At 42.0% G+C, this 21,575-nt stretch overlaps 1 protein-coding gene across 3 annotated transcripts in view; it reads right to left on the bottom strand.

Annotated features, from left to right (window-relative positions):
- The window catches only part of PLEKHF2 (pleckstrin homology and FYVE domain containing 2), a 62,657-nt gene that overhangs the window by 15,538 nt on the left and 25,544 nt on the right, over window positions 1-21,575 (bottom strand). Inside the window, exons 1-2 of one of the 3 annotated variants that reach the window (XM_017538144.2) lie at window positions 4,648-4,915; window positions 3,560-3,706 (exon numbers count right to left, since the gene is read on the bottom strand). The exons of 1 other annotated variant lie outside the window; for it this stretch is intronic. The gene's annotated coding sequence lies outside the window, so the exon portion shown is untranslated. Of the gene's footprint in view, window positions 1-3,559; window positions 3,707-4,647; window positions 4,950-21,575 lie in introns of those variants that run through there. One more of the 3 variants, XM_017538143.2, reaches the window with a different exon arrangement.

The following is a 21,575-nucleotide window of genomic DNA, read 5'->3' as shown; positions in this document are numbered from 1 at the left end:
AAAAAAAAAAAAAAAAAAAAAAAAGCTTTTTAGTTTGGGAACAAAATACAAAGAAGAATGTGTAGAAAAATATAAGTATAAAAAGCAAAATACAGTTATATGTACAATAAAAATATGAGCAAAGAACACAAAAATCTTTATTTTTTCTCAACTGTTGTTTAAATGGAACAAGTATAAAGCTTTCAAAATAGTTCCACTTCTGAAAATGGGAAGAAAAAAAGATGAAGAAGTTGGTGCAAAGAAGAAAACAGAAAATTCACATCATAAAATCTTAATCATTTTAGAAGGAGGCAAGGTCATCTGCTCAAAGTCAAGTGTTTCAAGACTGGGGTTAGCAACCTGACTGGAGTGAAAAAGCAACAGAGAAAATGAGTCAACTTGAATTAGAAAGTGACCAGTACACAGCAGGTAGAAAACAAACAGTAGAAAACAAATATGTAACAAGCACCAGAAGTGTGACTTTTGGAGGAAGTGTGGGGCAGGGACAAAAGTAGCAAATTGACCAGTTATACCCAGCAAAGGTCAAGGAGAGGAGGGACTATGTGGTCTAGTGAGTTCATGGTTAGAATATGAACTACAGAGTTCAAGGTTGGAAAGAAGGAAGACAACTAATGGCCTAGGATGGACTGGAGGTAACAATAAGGACAAAAAGCTGCTTCACCAGGTATGACAGAAAAGAGAAACAGAAAACAGACCTTTGCATCGCCATCTGGCCACAGGGTTTAAGACGTGAGGTAGAGTGGTTCTGAATGACGACAAGGTTAAGTAACATGGTCATAACACGCAGCCTGCTGATGTAGAGTAGGGGTAAGGGTCACCGGAGTTAGTGAAGTACAGATCCAAATGTGGCCATTCTGGCCAGAAATGACTGTAACTCTTACTTAACCTCTATGCACTTTGCTTTCCTCAGCTGCAAATATTTAATACATCCTTTCCAGCCTGCCTAATAGGAATGTGGCTAGCAGCTAAACAAACCCCTCTTCATTTTATTCAACTACAAAATGAAGAGAAAAAAAAGGAGATGAGAGATTGAGTTAAATCAAAGGTTGTCTACCTGACTGAGCCTAAAATCATGGGTGCTTTTAAAAAAAAGGCAAAATTATCTATGTTCTGTCCCCAAACCCAGTAATTCTGATTTATTTGTCCTGGGGTGGGATCCAGGCAATAGCATTTTCAAGCAGTTCCTCAGCAGATTTTAAGGTGCAGCCAAGGTGAAAACCGAACTAGGTATTTCCACATGCTGCTTCCCTTTAAAAGAGAATATAATTCTATATAATTCACTGCCACTCTGTTCATTTGTTAAAATAATACCTACTATTATATGCCAGGCCATTCCACAAACATCGAATCTTGGGTGATCCGATATCACTGAGGCAAATATTTCTGTGCCCATTTCACAAATGAGTCCAGTGAAGCTTACAGAAGTGAAGCGGCATTGTTCGAGTCACAAGCTAGCAAGGAGCTGAGCCAGGACACGGTTTATTTGTTCTACTTCATCCTACAACTTGCTCTCTTTCCAGTACATTCACAGCAACTATTTTGAATGCCTTTTATTTTCTTCCCAGGACCTCCCTAAATTGAGCACAGTAGTTTGTGGTTTACAGTTCTGACAGGGGAGAAAGTTACCTTTATTTCCTGCCCTTTATTTAGGGCAGGAAATAAAACCCTAAATTCTACAGTCATTACAGAATTACAGAACATCTTAACCTAGAGAAGTTTTGCAACTTAAAGTGGCACTGTGAAAGCGTATTCATGATGTATTTTTTATTCACTTAAATCAACACATACCTTGCTTTTAAGTATTAAGCAGGCAGCTCATGTACAAAGCTGGTTTGTCAAAGATAAACTTACAACAGAAGAATAAAATTCATATACTTCCTATTAAGCAGGGCATTTTAAAAATTCTAAGACAATTCTGGCAAAACAATAATTGATAGAGCTATAATGAGATTTGTTCCAAGAGCTTAAATGTATACATATGACCTTCAAAATTTTCAAGCATTAACAATATTTCCATCAAGTTCAAATAAACTCAATCACACTTAAAATTATGATTACAATCCCTTTGATGATCCATGGCTTCTCTCTCATACATCAGTAATTATAATTTAATCCATTATCTACTTAGAAATTTCATTAATATTTAAGTTCCATAAATATTACGGAACTTAGTAAGTTTCCCCAGGCCAAAATTCACTCAGTTACTAAATTCTCAACACCACCACCACAACAAAATACATGCATATATGTGCACACACACACGAACACAAAATAAACCAGTTTGTGGATTTAATGGAGCTGATGGCATGTAATGGGAAAAAGACTACAAAGAAGATTTAACTATGTTGCTCATGAAATTTACGATTTCATAAGAAATTCATGAAGCATATTTACAAGGAACAAACATATGTGCACTCATCCATTGAAACCTTTCCTGAGCATCTGCTATGTTCTTGGCATGCAGGGAATGAAGAGGCAAATCAGACCCGATGTGTTGCCTGCTGTCAAAGAGATGTCATGACAGATCTATGCGGTATTTACAGTAATACCATGGGAGAAATTGATTTCTGGGGAGAGAAACGGAGTCAAATGAGAGAACACAGCAGAAAAGACTTCAAAGAATATAGGCCTAAATATTTTTAAGGGAAAAATTTCATCACAAGAGCCACTTGTAAATCAGCTCTCTGGGAAATAAGTGTTTATACTGAAGAAATAAATTCAAATCAGAAAGAACAGTGATAACAGTAAACAAGATGGACAGATTGCTCCAGAGGACTGAGTTATGTATCTTACAAAGTTATGCTAAAGGAAAAATGAGAAGGCTTCAGAGTCAGAAGATCTCAGTTAAATACCAGCTTGGCTGCTACATTTGTGAAATTAGTTAAGTCATTTCAATTCTAAGTAACTTTTCATCCATAAAAATAAATAAGTAGTATAATGGCATTTACTTGACAATGAAGCAAAACTAAAAGAATTTTTAACAACAACAGAAATTAGCAATAAAGCCTGAGCAACATGGCAAAACCGTCTCTACAAAATTCAAACAAAAATTAGCAAGGCATGGTGATGAGCACCTGTAGTCCTAACTACGCAGGAGGCCGAGGAGGATGGCCTGAACCCGGGAGGTCGGGGCTGCAGTAAGCTGAGATGACACCACTGCACTCCAGCCTGGGCGACAGAGCGAGACCCTGTTTCACAAAAGGAAAAGAAGGAAAAGTAACGAAGAAAGGGGGAAAGAAAGGGAGTGAGTGAGGGAGGGGAGTGAGTGAGGGAGGGAAGTAAAAAGAAATTGGCAATCAAATATGAGCAGAAGCTGTTATTTTTTGATCTAAAAAGTAAAAAAATTCTCCAAGAACTTGGCGTTTTAGGGCTTATTGTATTTGTGCTTAAGAGCCTTTTCAGTTCATTTAACAGAATTTTAAAGATGCCTTTATTTAAAAATAATTTTGATTTATTTACTGAGGCTGAATCTTTTCTCTTGATGCCTTAGTCACTACACTAGTTCTGAGGCCGATTACGTGTACTTTCCAAATAAACAGCTTAATACCACTCACTCCCCGTGGGGTCGGGACCCAAAGAGATTACATCGAAGCCTTCGTTAATACTGAATGAACGTGAAGACCCCACGAGCCACCAGAGTATCCAAAAAAAAAAAAAAAAAAAAGGGTAAATGCTCACAACACCGTACGCATTCACCCTTAAGAAACTAAAGGGAGGAAAAAACTTCAAACTGTCAAGATCACTTCACCTCATTCTTAAGAGAACACATGCCTTTAAGACTCTCAAAGTTTGTGTCTAAATCTTTCTTTAATGACTCTCTTCAGCAACGTACTACACACCACCACAAAGAAAGCATTTATCAACAACGTGTTTGGTGAGTCTATGAATTACGGAGGAGGGCTTAGGTGTCTGTAACCTTCATACCCACTTCCACCGCACACTCAAGTTATTGCTGGAATGTACGGAGAGCGCACAAGGCTATTCAAGCAGCACCAGCAGCGCGCTCTCGGCCTTCAATCACGTTTTTAAAAAGAAAAATAAAATCGGCAAAGGATCACAAAACTTTAAAAGGCTCCAAATAAATAAACCATCGCTTCTATCAGAGCAAGTTCTGCGGGGCCATTTTTTTCTCCCAAGTGACATACAAATATGTAGTTCAGGTTACAACGTCCCCGATGTGCAGACCCTGCAAACTTTTCGGCCAGAAATTTGTTGGGACCCTGAGACGCCCCTGGCGGTGTCTGGGACCCCCGACCTCAGGCCCTACAACTTCCCGCCCGGCCCGTGGGCTCCTTCCCGCGTCCGCCGGCCCCCGCCCCGCAGACCGGTAGACAGGACCCTCCCCGGCGGCCCCCGTTCCCCGGCGGCGGCGGCGGCGGCGTCCTACAGGCGGGCGCGGCTCTCTCCCGGGCTGGCGGGACGGTGGCGGCGAAAGGCCGGCGAGCCGGCCCGGGCGCGAGGGGAGCGGCCGGGAGCGCCCCGTTTCTCACAGACCCCAACATGGCGTCGGCCGCCACCGCCCGCGACGACGACACCTCCCGGCGCCGCGACGGCTCCGGGACCGCGGGAGGAAGCGCCCGGAAAGTTTCGCGTCTCCCCTCCCGGCCCGCCAGGAGCCGGCGGACCACCCACTCAGGCTTCACCTACCCCGACGGCCGCGGGCGGCGGCGAAGGCGAAGGTCCGATTCCTCCTCGTCGCGGACGCTGGGCTCAGACTCTGCCCGTTCCCCGCCCGGGCCTCCCAGGGTGTGTGCGGTCCGCAGCCCCGCGCAGCCGGCGCGATCCAGACGCGGCGGGCGACTGGCGGGCCGCCAGCGCAGCCGCTCGCAGGTGACTCACCCGCCCCTCCAGTCGAACTCGACAACGGCAGCCTGGGCTGGACTCTCCCCTGCGCGCGCACGGGCGCGCCCCCGCCCACACGCCGGGCGCGAGCGCGCGGGCACGAGCACACCCACACCACTCGCTCCCCGCCCTTTCTCGCCAGTTCCCTCGCCCCGCCCCTCGCGACGCGCTCTAGGGGCGGGGCCTTCGACGGAGGCCACACCCACCCGGGACGGCTTAGCGGGGAGCTTGTTCTTGTCTGATGCCCGGACCTGCTCCCGCGACGCGTTGAGGTCCACGTGGGACGCCCTACCTGGCTTTCCTGACTCCGATAAGCCTTTAGTAAGTATTGGTCAACTGTCTACGAAGTTTTTAGGGAAAGCGGAAGAATGGAAAAAAGACACCTCCCACCCCCAACAGCTCTCCGCAGGGAACTGAAGAACGGGAAAGGCAGGCTTTGGATTTAGATGCCCAAAGGCGTCTGAACCGGCTTTTGCTGCTCTCATTTAGCAGGGCAGTCCTTCCCGTCTCACTTTCCCTTTGTTTTACCTAAAATCTCTCTTGAAACCGAGGGAACTGCGGCGACACACACATACCCCACGTGCTCCATCCAGCCCTTTCTTTTAAGTGCATACTTTAGAATTCTGGTCTTTCCAAAACTTTGACGACACAAAACCCCTCAACTTACTTCACATAGCTAGAAACTGTAATTACAGCATAGTATGTAAGGTTAAATGTGCCCTAATTAATCTGCTAGCTAAGCGCTCTGGTGGGTGTGTGGAAAGGTAACAAAGTTGCTTAGGGTGGACCAAGGATGGAGGCGAGGTGGGGAGAACAGCATACTTATTTTTAAACAAAGTGTGTGTGTGTAGGTGGAAATTAGGTTTTGGTAAATTTTATATTTCTTGTTCATCTATTATTTCAGAAAATTGTTTTAACCTGTGTTTGATTGCGTTGAATTAAAGCCATTACCAGCCAAGCTGCACGTGGATGAGCACCTAGGGAAGAGAGCGGACTTGGGTTCCGCCTGCTCTTCCACCTGGGATTCTCCTCCAGGCTTTCTGCCTCCCATCCTCCTCTATTTCAATAGAGTTTGTCTCTGAAACAAACAAGTATTTTTTTAAAATTAATAATTAGAACAAAATTGGCAAAGGTGAACTTTTTTTTAATGGGGAAAGTTGTATAATCACACACACATACACAGTTTTCCGAGTACAGATGTCTCCAAGAATCTTGTCTGTACATCACTCTACCTCATTCACCTCTGCCTGCACAGCAATATCTATCAATGGGGAAAAGGCAGGACTAAATAATGCTTAAAATCCTTTTAAATTTTGAAAATAGGAATTGCTATGTCTGACTGGTGGTCTCAGGTCAAGCCTAGAGCATTAGTTATCAAATATTTTTGGTCACCCTTATTAGTAAAAATGTTTGTCCTCCTCACTTCCCATGTACTTATTTAGCTTAAGTAAAGGGCATGATTGACTTAGCCTCTAACAACCTGTATCTTAGGGCACATCCAAATATGACTTTGGTTTTTTCACTTGTAAAATGGAGATAATAAAAGTATATCACAGAGTTATGAAGAGTAAATGAATTAATATATGTAAAGCACATACCTATCACACCTTACAAGTGTGAAATAAAATTATTATATATAATATACACACTTATATAGTGCTACGTAAGTGTGAAATTAAAAATATTACATATATAATATACCCAGCTACTCAGGAGGCTGAGGGTAGAGGATCACTTGAGGCCAAGAGTTCAAACCCAGACTGGGCAACATAGCAAGACCCAGTCATACACACACACACAATTATCTGCATAATATATATGGTGTATATTTATATATCCACATACCTATTATACCTAGTATGTTAGGTACAGTAGAAAACAACATACACAAAAAATCAGAAATAATGATTTCAAATATATATGTGTGTATACATATGTATGTTTTCTTTCTGTAATCTTCATAGTCTGTGCCCTCCCTGGGCTATATGCACCACAATTTGGAGACTATTGATTTATAGCTGTGCTAACAAATACAATAGCACTAGGCAGGTCTTAGTTAAAGATGAGTTTATTTAAATTAAAATTTTAGTTTCTCAGTCACACTGACCACATTTCAAGTGCTTTATAGCCACATGACTATTGGACAGTGCACATATAAAATATTTCCATCACTGCAGAAAGTTCTATTGGATAGCACTGAGCAAGCTGGAACAAAGCAGGGACCTCAAAGTCACTGAAAGGGAATAAGATTCACACCTACTCAAACCTGTAACTGTTGTTTCCTGTTCAAGTCAAGTGATAAGACAGCTCTTTGAGCCTCATATCTGAACTATAAAATGAAGATAAAAATAGGAATTACCACCCAGGCACGAAGCTCATGCCTGTAATCCCAGCCACCTTACCCCACCCCCACTTTTGTTTCTGAGGAAGAGTCTCACTCTGTTGCCCAGACTGGAGTGCAGTGGCATGATCTCAGCTCACTGCAACCTCCACCTCCCAGGTTCAAGTGACTCTCCTGCCTCACCCTCCTGAGTAGCTGGGATTACAGGTGTGCACCACCATGCCTGGCTACTTTTTGTGTTTTCTTTTTAGTAGAGATGGGGTTTCACCATGTTGGCCAGGCTGGTCTCAAACTCCTGACCTCAAGTAATCCACCCACCTTGGCCTCCCTAAGTGTTGGGATTACAGATGTGAGCCTCCATACCCGGCCTGTAATCCCAGCATTTTGTGAGGTCAAGGCAGGAGGATTGCTTGAAACCAGGAGCTCAAAACCAGCATGGGCAACATAGTGAGACTGTGTTATACAAAACAATTTTTTAATTAGCTGGGTGCTTGCAGTCCCATCTCCTTGGGAGAGTGAGGTAGGAGGTCAAGGCTGCAGTGTAGTGCAGTGAACAGTTATCCAGCCACTGCACTCCAGCCTGAATGATTGAAGGAGACCATTTCTCTCTCTAAAAAAAAAGAACTTCCTCATAAACTGCTGAGTGAAGAAACTAAGATAACGTGTAAAGTGTATGACACACTGCTAAAACATAGAGGAACTTGAAAATATTAGTAAAACTTGAGTTCATATTTCCCCAATTTCTTTTTTAAATTTTTTGCATTTGAAAATAAGTGATTGGGTCTTGCTTTGCTGCCCAGGTTGGATTTAAACTCCTGAGCTCAAGGGATCCTCCCTCTTAAACCTCTTCAGTAGCTGAGATTACAGGTATGCACCACCAAGCCTGACCAACCAGATTCTTTAAGCCTGAGAGGCAAAAAAGATCACGATATTGTTCTTGAATCTAGTGAGTAAGTATTTTGTAAAAGTAAAGAGTTTGGTTAACTTTTAATTGAAAACAGAACATTCAAGAAGAGATGGCAAATACTTGGATTTTAATTACTCCTTGATTTCTTTGTCCCCTCTACCTTTAAATGCTGGTCTTCTCCCAGTTTTGCCCATCTCAGGAAAATGGCACTGCCATCCACAAATTTGATGAGTCATCATCCTCTCATCCTTTTTCCCATCTCCTCCATCCAATCTCTTTATCTCCAAAATATTGTAGGTTCTATCTTCAAAACACTTCATTTCATCTGTTCTCCTCTCCTCCTGGCCCCTCCGCACAGAAGAGCCACACAGGGCCGTGTCACTCCCTGAAGAAACATTCCCATGGTTCCCCACCAAGGCTGTCACATAGAATTGTAGGGTTGGAGTAGAACAACCATATGAGAGAGTGCATCCACATTGGAGGCACTGGAAATTTAATATTTATTATGAATATTTTCTGGCAGTGACTCATTCTTACAAAATTTTCTTACAACAATTTTCCAACAAGATGGAAATCTAATTTGCCCAAACATGCCACATAGAATAAGAGCATTCTCTTTCACTTAGTACAAAATGCCAACTCATCACCAGGCGCTATAAGACCCAGCACAGTCCAGCCCCTGCCATCCCCTCCATCTTAAAATGATGCTACACTCCAGCAATTGCCATTCACGTTGGCCTTCTGTCATTTCCTAAAATACATCAAACTCTTTTCTACTGTGGGGCTCACTGCCCTGGACACCTCTCTACCTGGATAGTCACAACCCCACAGTCTCTGCCCTTCACGTAGCTGCGGTTCCTTATATGTTTCAGGCCTCTGAGAGGCCTTTCCTGGACACTATATCCGAGAGAGTGCCTCTGTTAATGTCAGTCACAGCCCTTTGTGAGTTTCCCTCACGAAACTTATAGGTCTCCCTGGAGTCTGAAACTGCTTGAGGCAAGGACCTCATTGTCCTCCCCCTTCTGCCCATGGGTCCCAATAGGAGTGTGTGCCAGCTTGTCAGTGGTCAGCTCGGCATGATTGCCACCCCCTTCTACATTATCCTCTGCACCTATAGGGAGACAGCCTAGCTCTCTATTTTCCAGAGAACTTACCCTAAATGGTTCCAGGTTAAATTCTGCCAATGGAGACACATATGTAAGAATTGAAAGGCAGAAGAAAAGCAGAAACTGTCATTCTCCAGTTGCTATGGTCTGAATGTTTGTGTCCCTCTAAAATTCATGTGCTGAAATATAATCCCCGGTGTGTTGGTTTTAAGAGGTGGGCCTTTGCGATGTGATTAGTTCATGAGGATAGAGCTCTTGTGAATGGAATTAGTGCCCTGAGACATTGATCACCACAAAGGCCTGAAAAAGCCTGTGTGCCCTTCCACCATGTGAGAACACAGTGAGAAATGTGCTGTCTGTAAGGAATAGGCCCTCAGCAGACACCAGTTCTTCTGGTTCATTGATCTTGTATTTCCCAGCCTCCAGAACTGTGAGCAATAAATTTCTATTGTTCATAAATTGCCCAGTGTAAGACATTTTGTTATAGCAGCCCAGATGGACTAGGATATCAGTATAAATTTGAACATGCAGCTCGAATCCTAAGGGGCTATTTTCCTAAACTTCAGGAAAATATTTAAACAAAAAGGCTGGGCATACTAGCTTATGCCTATGATCCTAGCACTTTGGGAGGCCAGCGCAGGCAGATTGTTTGAGCTCAGGCGTTCAAGACCAGCCTGGGCAACATGGCAAAATCCTGTGTCTACAAAAAATACAAAAATTAGCTGCACATGGTGGCACATACCTGTGGTCCCAACTACTCGGGAAGCTGAAGTGGGAAAATTGCTTGAGCCCAAGAGGTCGAGACTAAAGTGAGCCATGAGCAAGCCACTGCACCACTCCAGCCTGAGTGATAGTGTGAGATCCTGTCTCAAAAAAAAAAAAGAATATTCTGCTTTTTAAAGGGAAAAGGGCTGTGTTCTTTAAAAAAAAAAAAAAAAAAAAAAAAAAAAAAAAAAAAAAAAAAAAAAAAAAAAAAAAATGCAATACCTAACCCTAAACTGGACCTGTACTAAAAGGGGAGGGTGCTATAAAGGATGATATCAGGTCAATTGACAAAACTGAACATAAATGAAAAATTAGATAAAAGTATTGTGTCAAAGTTAAATTTACTATCCTGGTTATATAAGACAGTGTACCTATTCTTAGGATGAATGCACTAATGTAGTTAGGGGTAAATGGTGTATGTAGTTAGAGGTAAATGATGTATGTACTCTTAGGATGTATGCACTAATATAGCTAGGGGTAAATGATGTATGTATAAATCTTGTATATGATATAATTTAAATATTATGTATAAAGGAGAAAACTCACATACATAAAGGTAAAAGCAAATGGAGTAAAATATTAGTAGGTAAATCTGGGTAAAGGGTATATGAATGTTCCTTATACTATTTCTAGTTTTGCAACCTGTCTGTAAGTTTGAAACTATTTCCCAAAAAAACAGTTAAAATATATATAAAGCACTAACTGAACTACTCAGAATAATGCAAGACAAACTAAGATAGTTGTCTTAAATATTCAGTCTCAAAATGTGTCTAAACTGACTGCTATGTGATTAAATAGCAATACATTTTATATATTTTTTTCTAATTTCCCCAGAGAACAGAAAGTGAATTTACTGTTCTTACAGAAGACAAGATGTTCCCTGGCTATGGAAAAATAACCCATCATATACATGGCATCTTTCTAAGCATTTCAATATAGGACATCTGTGACTTTGCTGGCCACTGTGACCTGCAAACCAGTTTGGCACAACCACATTTGCTGCAAATCCTGGGCTGCATGAAGTGAGATCAGATATTATATTCCTTACATTATGTAAAGAGAATAATCCAACATATAACCTCATCCCCAAATCCCAGCATCATGTACTTTTTGCTTTGAAGCAAGAAGGCCCTGGGCATAGAAATACAGTTCTGTGACTTTTTTTTTTTTTTGAGAGGGAGTCTTGCTTTGTTGCCTAGGCTGGAGCACAGTGGCAGATATTGGCTCACTGCAACCTCCACTCCCAGCTTCAAGTGATTCTCCTGTCTTAGCCTCCCAGGTAGCTGAAATTAAGGTGCCCTCCACAATGCCTGGCTAATTTATTTTTTGTATTTTTAGTAAAGACAGGGTTTTACCATGTTGGCCAGTCTGGTCTCAAACTCCTGACCTCAAGTGATCTGCCCACCTCCGCCTCCCAAAGTGCTGGGATTACAGGTGTGAGCCACCATGCCCGGCCAGTTCTGTGCCATCTTATCGAAGACACTTACAGTCAGCTCTTAGAAAACCATTCAGAAAAGTTTCCTACTTAAAGTACATAGAAGATTCCTTTAAATATACTGCAAAACCAGGCGTGGTGGCTTGCACGTGTGATCCCAGCTACTCGGAGGCTGGGGTAAAGGATCTTTTGAGCCCAGGAGTTCAAGTGCAGCCTGAGAAACATAGTGAGACTCTGTCTCTAAAATGTATACATATTGCAAGACTCTGTCTCTAAAATATGTGTGTGTGTGTGTGTATTGAAAGACAGCAAAAAGATCAGTGGTTGCTAGGTGTTGGGGGAAGGGAGAGGTGAATAGGCAGAGCACAGAGGATTTTTAATAAAACAACTCCATATGATACTGTAATGGTGAACACATGCCATCAGACATTTGTCCAAACCCATAGAATGTATACCACTAAGAGTGAACCCTAACATAAACTATGGACTTTAGGTAATATTGACTTGTCAGTGTAGATTCATGAATTGTATTGATAACAACTGTATCACTCTGGTGCAGGATATCGATAGTAGAGGAGTCTGTGTGTGTTGAGGGTCAAAGGATATGTGGGAACTCTGAGCTTTCTGCTCAATATTACTGTGAACATAAAACTGCTCCAAAAATAAAATCTATTCAAAAAAAATAATGCACATGTCTCTTGGAGAGGTTGAAATTTAAGCGTGGAGAGTTATTTGAGAAATTTTTTGGCAGGCAATTAACTCATCTCTTGACATATTTATTGTAAATCATTTTCCTTAGGCTACTGCTCTTTCAACCATCTGTCAAGCTATCTCACCTTAGAATCAAAAAGTGATGTTTAAATTTGAATTGAGACAGTTATTAATATTTTTTAAAATTAAATTTTTTTGACAGAAATTTGATCTTGGGAGTTGTTTTAACATATAAATCTAGTATATGTTGCATCCTGTGAATTTTCCCAACAATCAATATAAATTGAGTATTTGTCTCACTGCAAACTAAGTTTATATATTTCTAACAGGGACATCATTTACTTGTCATATTGGAAACTAAGGAACTAGGTTCATAATCACCTCTATCCTATCAGAAACATAAGGCTTAACACACTTCAATAAAATAAATTCTAAGTAGATTAGTAAATTACATGTAAAATATGTAAACTTGAGTATAAAAAAATCCATATAAAATACACCACTCTATTAATGATTTCTCTTTGGCTAGCCTGCTTCTTTTCCTTTTTTCTTCTTTGTATCTAGCCAATCTTCTATAATAAGTATGTATTGTTCTATTTTTTTAAAAAAAAACACAAGGCACAATCATGGGTACATTTTGGCTCCAATTCAAATACTCATACACAAAAATACATAGTGGCTCTGTATTAGTTTATTTTCACACTGTTGATAAAGACACACTTGAGACTGGGAAGAAAAAGATTTAATTGGACTTACAGTTCCACATGGCTGGGGAGGCCTCAGAATCATGGTGGGAGGTGAAAGGCACTTCTTACATGGTGGCAGCATGAGAAAATAATAAGGAAGAGGCAAAAGCAGAAACCCCTGATAAGCCCATCAGATCTCATGAGATGTATTCACTACCACAAAAACATTATGGGGGAAAACTCCCCCATGATTCAAATTTTCTCCCACAACACATGAGAATTCTGGGAGTACAATTCATGATGAGATTTGGGTGGAGACACAGCCAAACCATATCATTCTGCCCCTGGCACCATTCCAAATCTCATGCCCTCACATTTCAAAACCAATTATGCCTTCCCAACAGCCCCCCAAAGTCTTAACTCATCTCAGCATTAACTCAAAAGTCCACAGTCCAAAGCCTCATCTGAGACAAGGCAGGTCCCTTCCCCCAAGAGCCTGTCAAATCAAAAGCAAGCTAGTAACTTCCTAAATAAAATGGAGGTACAGGTATTAGGTAAATACAGCGGTTCCAAGTGGGAGAAATTGGCCAAAACAAAGGGGTTACAAGGCCCATGCAAGTCCAAAATCCAGCAGGGCAGTCAAATTTTAAAGCTCCAAAATGATCTCCTTTGACTCTAGGTCTCACATCCAGGTCACGCTGATGCAAAAGGTGGGTTTCCACAGTCTTGGGCAGCTCCACCCCTGTGGCTTTGCAGGACAAGCCTCCCTCCTGGCTGCTTTCACAGGCTGGCATTGAGTGTGGCTTTTCCAGGTGCATGGATCTACCATTAGGGGTCTGGAGGATGGTGGCCCTCTTCTCAGAACTCCACTAGGCAGCACCCCAGTAGGGACTGTGTGTGGGGGCTCTGACCCTACATTTCCCTTCTGTACTGTTTTAGCAGAGGTTCTCCATGAGGGCCCTGGCCCTGCAGAAAACTTCTGCCTGGGGAATCCAGGCGTTTCCACACATCTGAAATCTGGGTGGAGGTTCCCAAATCTCAATTCTTGACTTCTGTGCACCTGCAGGATCAACACCACAGGGAAGCTGCCAAGGCTTGGGGCTTCCACCCTCTGAAGCCACAGCCTGAGCTCTGCATTGGCCCCTTTCAGCCATGGCTGGAGTGGCTAGAACACAGGGCACCAAGTTCCTAGGCTACACACAGCATGGGGACCCTGGGCCTGGCCCATAAAATCACTTTTTCCTCCAGGGCCTCCAGGCCTGTGATGGGAGGGGCTGCGCAAATGTCTCTGACATAAGCTGGACATATTTTCCCTATGGTCTTGGGGATTAACATTAGGCTCCTTGCTACTTATGCAAATTTCTGCAGCCAGCTTGAATGTTTCCTCAAAAAAATGGGTTTTTCGTGTGCATGTGTCCTTATAATAGAACGGTTTATAATCCGTTGGAAGTGCTCAGTAATGGAATTGTTGGGTCTAATGGAATTTCTATTTCTAGGACAGTGGCGGGTAGGGAGTTGGGAAGGGATAACATGGGGAGAAATGCCAGTTTTAGGTGATGGGGAGGAAGGCAGCAAACCACATTGCCATGTATGTACCTATGCAACAATCCTGCATGTTCTTCACATGTACCCCAAAACCTAAAACGCAATAAAATATATTTTTAAATGGGTTTTTCTTTTCTACTGCATCATCAGTCTGCAAATTTTCTGAACTTTTATGCTCTGTTTCCCTATTAAAACTGAATGCCTTTAATAGCACCCAGGCCACCTCTTGAATGCTTTGCTGCTTAGAAATTTCTTCTGCCAGATACCCTAAACCATCTCTCTCAAGTTCGAAGTTCCACAAATCTCTAGGGCAGGGGCAAAATGCTGCCAGTCTCTTTGCTAAAACATAACAAGAGTCACCTTTGCTCCAGCTCCCAGCAAGTTCCTCATCTCCATCTGAGACCAACTCATCCTGGACCTTACTGTTCATATTGTTATCAGCATTTTGGGCAAAGCCATTCAACAAGTTTCTAGAAAGTTCCAAACTTTCCCACATTTTCCTGTCTTCTGAGCCCTCCAAACTGTTCCAACCTCTGCCTGTTACTCACTTCCAAAGTAACTTCCACATTTTCAGGTATCTTTTCAGCAGTGCCCCACTCTACTGGTACCAGTTTAGTGTATTAGTCCATTTTCACACTGCTGATAAAGATATACCCAAGACTGAAAAGAAAATGAAGTTTAACTGAACTTACAGTTCCACACGGCGGGGGAGGCCTCAGAATCATGGCGGGAGGTGAAAGGCACTTCTTACATGGCAGCAGCAAGAGAAAATGAGAAGGAAGCAAAAGCAGAAACCCCTGATAAACCCATCAGATCTTGTGAGACTTATTCACTATCATGAGAATAGCACAGAAAAGACTAGACCCCTTGATTCAGTTACCTCCCCTGAGTGCCTCCCACAATGCATAGGAATTCTGGAAGATACAATTCAAGTTGAGATTTGGATAGAAACATAGCCACACCATATCAGCAGCTTTCTTCCATAGAAAATTCCAAAATTGTTGGAAAATTACCTCCCCTGCCATTAGAGGAAAAATATACAACAAATGCCTTATTCCTCAACATTAAATCCTATAAACAACAAAACATTAACCTCAACAAGCAGTTATTTAATAAGCTTATGTCCTATGAAACTATCTCAAAATAAATATAAAATATGCAAAGTTAGAACACTGTATTAGGTTTTTAAAAATTGGTGCCAGATTAAATAAAATTCAACAGAAAACTTAAATCCAAACGTTGCCAAGATAATCTATTTAAAAAGCAAGCCACCTCTGTAATCACAGCACTTTGGGAAGGCAGACAGATAGACTGAGGTCAGGAGTTCAAGACCAGCCTGGCCAACATGGTGAAACCTCATCTCTACTAAAAATACAAAAATTAGCTGGGCATGGTGGCACATGCCTGTAATCACAGCACTTTGGGAAGCCACGGCAGACAGCCTGAGGTCAGGAGTTCAAGACCAGGCTGGCCAACATGATGAAACCTCATCTCTACTAAAATTACAAAAATTAGCTGGGCATGGTGGCACAAGCCTGTAGTCCCAGCTACTCAGGAGGCTGAGACAGGAGAATTGCAGAGGTTGCAGTGAGCTGAGATTGCACCGCCGCAGTCTAGCCTGGCGACAGAGTGAAATTCTGTCTCAAATAAATAGCAACATATTTTTCCAGAATACTGGCATAAATATGTCATTTACATCCTCATGTAAAAATATGAAATTTAAGCATAATTTTGTTTTAAAAAATTATTTTTAAATAAAATAAAAACTTTTATAGTTTAAAGCCAGATAGACCTGGGTTCAAAATCTGATTTTGTAAGTTTTTAGTTGTCTAACCCTGTGTAAGTGACTTAATTGCTCTGCTCCTCAATTTATTTATTATTTATTTATTATTATTATTTTTTGAGATGGAGTCTTGCTCTGTCACTTGGGGCTGGAGCACAGTAGCACAATCTTAGCTCACTGCAACCTCTGCCTCCCGGGTTCAAGTGATTCTCCTGTCTCAGCCTCCTGAGTAGCTGGAACCACAGGCGTGCACCACAACACCCAGCTAGTTTTTGTATTTTTAGTAGAGACGGGGTTTGACCATGTTGGCCAGGCTGGCCTCAAACTCCCGACCTCAGGCGATCCACCCACCTGAGCCTCCCAAAGTATGGGATTATAGGTATGAGTCACCACACCCAGCCTGCAACTCAATTTCTTTATTTGTAAAATGTATAAAATGAGGAAAGCAATCCCTATCCCCTAGGATTATGAAGATTAGTGATAATATAAGTACAACACACAGCACGGCACCTAGCAAATGGTAGTTGCTCAATAAACAGAGGGTGTGTTGGCAATAGTTGTAGTAGTAAATGTTGCTGCTGTTGAAATTACTAAGAAAATATAAATTTTTACCACTCATGTGAAAAGGCAGGAAATGGTATATAATCCTTGACATGTCTGATTCACAGGTCCCTGGCCAATTCTTGCAAAGGTCTTTCCAACATCTTTGTGCCTCTTCAATGACTTAATATTCTTGAAGTTGAGAACACACAAGGGCTGTTCACAAACAGGACAAATGCCATGTGCACACACTGTCATTCAGTTGCAGCCACACAATCCCACTCCTCACCTTATCTCTCTTTGACTCTGTATGAATCTATCCCCTACACTCATCTCCAGCCCTGACTGACTGACTGACTGATTTATTTATTTAGTTGAGACAGAGTCTTGCTCTGTTGCCCAGGCTGGAGTACAGTGGCATGATCTCGGCTCACCGCAAGCTCCGCCTCCCGTTTCAAGTGCTCCTGCTTCAGCCTCCCAAGTAGCTGCAGTTATAGGCATTCACCACCATGCCCGGCTAATTTTTTTGTATTTTTAGTAGAGACAAGGTTTCACTATGTTGGCCAGGCTGGTCTTGAACTCTCCTGACCTCATGATCCGCCCTTCTCAGCCTCCCAAAGTGCTGGGATTATAGGTGTGAGCCACTGTGCCTGGCTCCAAACCTAACTTTTACATGAATTCACCCACATGTTTGTCCACTTCTTAGCTCAAGTTCAGCCACCAGGCCGGTGGGCGTGAAGACAGGCAGGCATGACTGGATAGAGGGGAAGCTAGCTGGACAAAGAGGGCCTCAGAGGAGGGTCCATGCTCCTTGCAGAGCAGTGTCCCCATTCCACTTCAGTTGGGCCTCAGCACATACAATCACTATTGCATATGATTCATACATAAGGCAAGCCATCTTTTAGGAAAGGAAACCAAAATTTGGAAATGAAACTAAGTGGCACCACAGCCAAGAAACAGGGAACAGAGGCAATAGACAGAGAGCCTCACAGCCAGAGACCACAGGACTTGGTGCAAAGGTCTGTTTCTAAAATGAGGGTCAAAATTCCTAAGTGTTAGAAAGGAAATTTTGATCTGGAAAACACTAAATTAAATAGCTTTCTGATGGCAATGCAAAGTTATGAACGGCCTCTTCCCACTATGCAATGCCTTCTTCCCACTTTCTGTTTACTGAGCTTTTCTCCTGTTGTTTCTCTGCCATAGGATCTCCAGCATATCTTCACCTTATTTTCTCCTTGTCTGCTTTCCTACAAGAAGAGTTCTGATACCCATTCAACTTTCCCAGAAATGGAGTACTGTGGATGTAAAGAGAAATAAACACATGTTCCTCATGGATTTGAAGACCAAAATTATCATGGAAATCTTCCAACTGGGGACAAAGTTGGAGTGGAAAGAAAAGATAGAGTGAATTCATCTTATGTATTTATATCAGTTCATTCATTTATTTACAAATATCTATTGACTGCTATGAACTAAGTATTGTTCCTAGAGTTGGGGATGGCCTGGGGTAGGGCAGGTAGGAGAAACAGACAGAGTCGCTGTCCTCAGGGAGCCTACATGCCAGCAAGGGGAGAAAAGACGTAATAAGATGATTGCAGACAACGGTGAGCACAATAAAGGAAATAAAGATGGCAGGTAGCATGGTGTCACCTAGGAATCAGGAATCATTTGACATGCTTAGTTTGAAATGTCTATTAGTGATCTCTCATAGCAATATCAAGTCTACAGTACAGGGAGAGATCGGGACTGAAAATACAAATTTCAGCATTGTCTACAAAGAGAAGGGGAATGAGAGTAGAGCTAAGGGTGCTTGCCAAAAAATTTTAAGGATAAATTTTTTCAAAATCAAAGATCCAGGGACAAACGATTCTAATCTGTCTGCTATGAACTGAATGTTTGTGTCACTCCCAAATTCATGTTAGAATCTTAACTCCCCCCCGACCCCATGTGATAGAATTAGGAGGTTGAGCCTTTGAAAGTTATTGAGGTCATGAGAGTGGAGTTCTCATGAATGGGACTAGTGCCCTTATAAAAAGGACCCCAGAGAGCTCTCTCAGCTTCTTTCCACAATGGGAGGATATAAGAAGTAAGCAGTATACAACTCTTACCAGAATCCAACCATGCTGGCACCCTGATTTGAGACTTTCAGCCTCTAGAAGTGTAAAAAATACATTTCTGTTGTTGATAAGGCACCCAGCCCAGTTTATGGTATTTTGTTATGGCAGCCCAAACTGACTAAGACACTATTATAAAAAATAATGCACCGGGCGCGGTGGCTCAAGCCTGTAATCCCAGCACTTTGGGAGGCCAAGGCGGGTGGATCACGAGGTCAAGAGATCAGACCATCCTGGTCAACATGGTGAAACCCCATTAAAATCTCTATTAAAATTACAAAACATTAGCTGGGCATGGTGGCGCATGCCTGTAATCTCAGCTACTCAGGAGGTGAGGCAGGAGAATTGCCTGAACCCAGGAGGCGGAGGTTGCTGTGGGCCGAGATCGCGCCATTGCACTCCAGCCTGGGTAACGAGTGAAACTCCGTCTCAAAAAAAAAATAATAATAATGCTTTATGCTCAAATATGTTTATTGCAGTATTCTAATACAAATTAAGTGGGAAACACTAAATGTCTATTTGAGAGCAGTTGAATACTTTTGTCACAATGAAATATTATTCAATAAAGTCTTTACTGACTTCCTGATAGAAGAGGGATATGTTTATATTATAATGCTAAGTGATAAAAACTATAAACCTATCTATATAGCATGACAACAATACATAAAAAGGTATAAAAAAAGAAATTACATAAAAGGGTAAGCATAGTTTTTTTTTTTTAGTCTTTTCTATATTGTCTACAATTCCCATTTTATTAATCAGCTTAGGCTAGGCTGATGGTGAAGCAGTAAAAAACGCTGCACATCTCAATGGTTTAACACATAAAATTTATTTCTCAGTCAAAGTCAGCTGTAAGTCAGGTGTAGTAGATAATAAAAGATGACTATTATCAATACTTTCCCTCTCTGTGGCATATGCTACTCACTGCACAAACGGTAGGAGTCTAATTTCCCTCCCTTTGAGCCTGAACTGGCCTTAGGGACTTGCCTTGACCAACAGAATATGGCAGCAGTGATGTTCCAGGACATCCCAGGGTAGCTTGTAAGAAGCTTTTGAATCCTGTCTAGGTCTCTTGGAATACTTACTCTTGGGATGCATCTGGTGGGAACCCAGAACCCATGCAGTAAGAATCTCAAGCCACATAGGTGCTCCAGTTGACAGCTTCCTTACACCCAGTCAATATCCAGTATTAATTCCAGCCAGACAAGTGAGCCATTTTGGAGATCCAGCTCAGATAAGTTCTTAGGGTGACTGCAGCTCCAGTCAACAACTGACTGCAATCAGATGAAAAACCCAAGAAAGAACTGCCCAGCTGAGCCCAATCAGCCAACACAAAATCATAGAGATAATAGTAAAATTGTTGCTTGAAACTACTAAGTTTTGGGGGGGTTGGACACACAGAAATCAATAACTGGAACATCTGCTGGCTGTCCAAGGCAGCTGACATCCATGCAGTGACTCAGTGATCCAGGCTGCTTTGTTCTTACAACTCCACCATCTTAATATCTTAATATCTGGTCTCCACTATCATTCTGAAGGAGAAGGGAGAACTGAAAGTTTTCATAGGAACTTTGCTGCCTTAACCCGGAAGAGACATGTCATTTTTGTCCACAGCCTAGTCATACAGTCTGTCTAACTAAAGGGCAAACTAAGAAGTACAGTCTTACCGCACCCAGGAAGGAGATAAAAATGATACACTGATAAACACTGTTAATGTTTGTCAAGACTGTGCATTACTTTCACTTTTTAATTGTGAAATATTCCAAACATAACAAAAGTGCAATGCCTAAAATAACAGGCATTCATCTACTCCCTATCCAGACTTCTAACTTTTATAACCACACACACACAAAATCTTTATTTGTAAAAAGATTATTGGATATTAAATATCCCTGGAGAGCTTTCTGTGGATGTTGGGTGATAACTGTTGACTAAAGTCATTCAAAGATTTCAAGTTCTTTAAAGAACTTCTTTAAAGTCCTTCACTCTCATTTCTCAGCCCACTTTTCCAGGGACCTCACGGTTTTTCTACCAATACACTCAATAGAATTGAGTGTTGGCATTGTTTGCCTCCTTGCATCTATTTACTCTTTCTAAAACAACATCCTAATTTTCCTTTACATAGCCATTCAACCTCACTCTCAGCAAGACAAGCATAATCTAGATGGGATTAATTCCCCCTCAGCTCCAGTGGTAAACTGATCTATGCTTAGCAGGGTATCCCATGCTCCTGGATACAGCCACCAGTCCCGTTAGAATGAAGCCCAGGAAACTGTCTGACATCTGAGGGCAGAGAGGTTCTCTCTCTTGCTGACGTGAACAAGGAATCATATGATCCCAGGACTGTTGGCATCTGCCTTGGGACTATGAAGGAAGACTGCCCTAGGATGCAGTTCATGCAGTGGAAGTCAGAACAGAGAGAGGAAAAGAAACAAGATCCTTGAGGCCACCAAGCCTTAATCTAGAGCCTAAACTACCTCCAAACTTTTTAGGTGAGACCATGAGTTCTTTTCATTGTTTAAGTCAGTATAAATTGGGATTTCTATTGGTTTCAACCAAGGCTTCTAACTAATAGCGCCAACACAATAATCCAATCATAAAGGGTTACTTTCAGTTATCTTAAATCATGTGCTTTTACCTCAAACTGTGGTTAAACTCAGCCTTCAATGTGGTGAGGCCAGGCACAGTGGCTCACACCTGTAATTCCAGCCCTTTGGAAGGCCGAGGCAGGAGGATCACTTGGACACAGAAATTTGAGACCAGCCTGGGCAACATAGGAAGGCCCTGTCTCTTTAAAAAA

Source organism: Cebus imitator, unplaced genomic scaffold (genome assembly GCF_001604975.1).
Source record: "Cebus imitator isolate Cc_AM_T3 unplaced genomic scaffold, Cebus_imitator-1.0 Scaffold109, whole genome shotgun sequence".
NCBI classification, from domain to species: Eukaryota; Metazoa; Chordata; class Mammalia; order Primates; family Cebidae; genus Cebus; species Cebus imitator.
The sequence above is the reverse complement of the archived record's forward strand: the minus strand, read 5'-3'. Positions and strand labels throughout refer to the sequence as shown.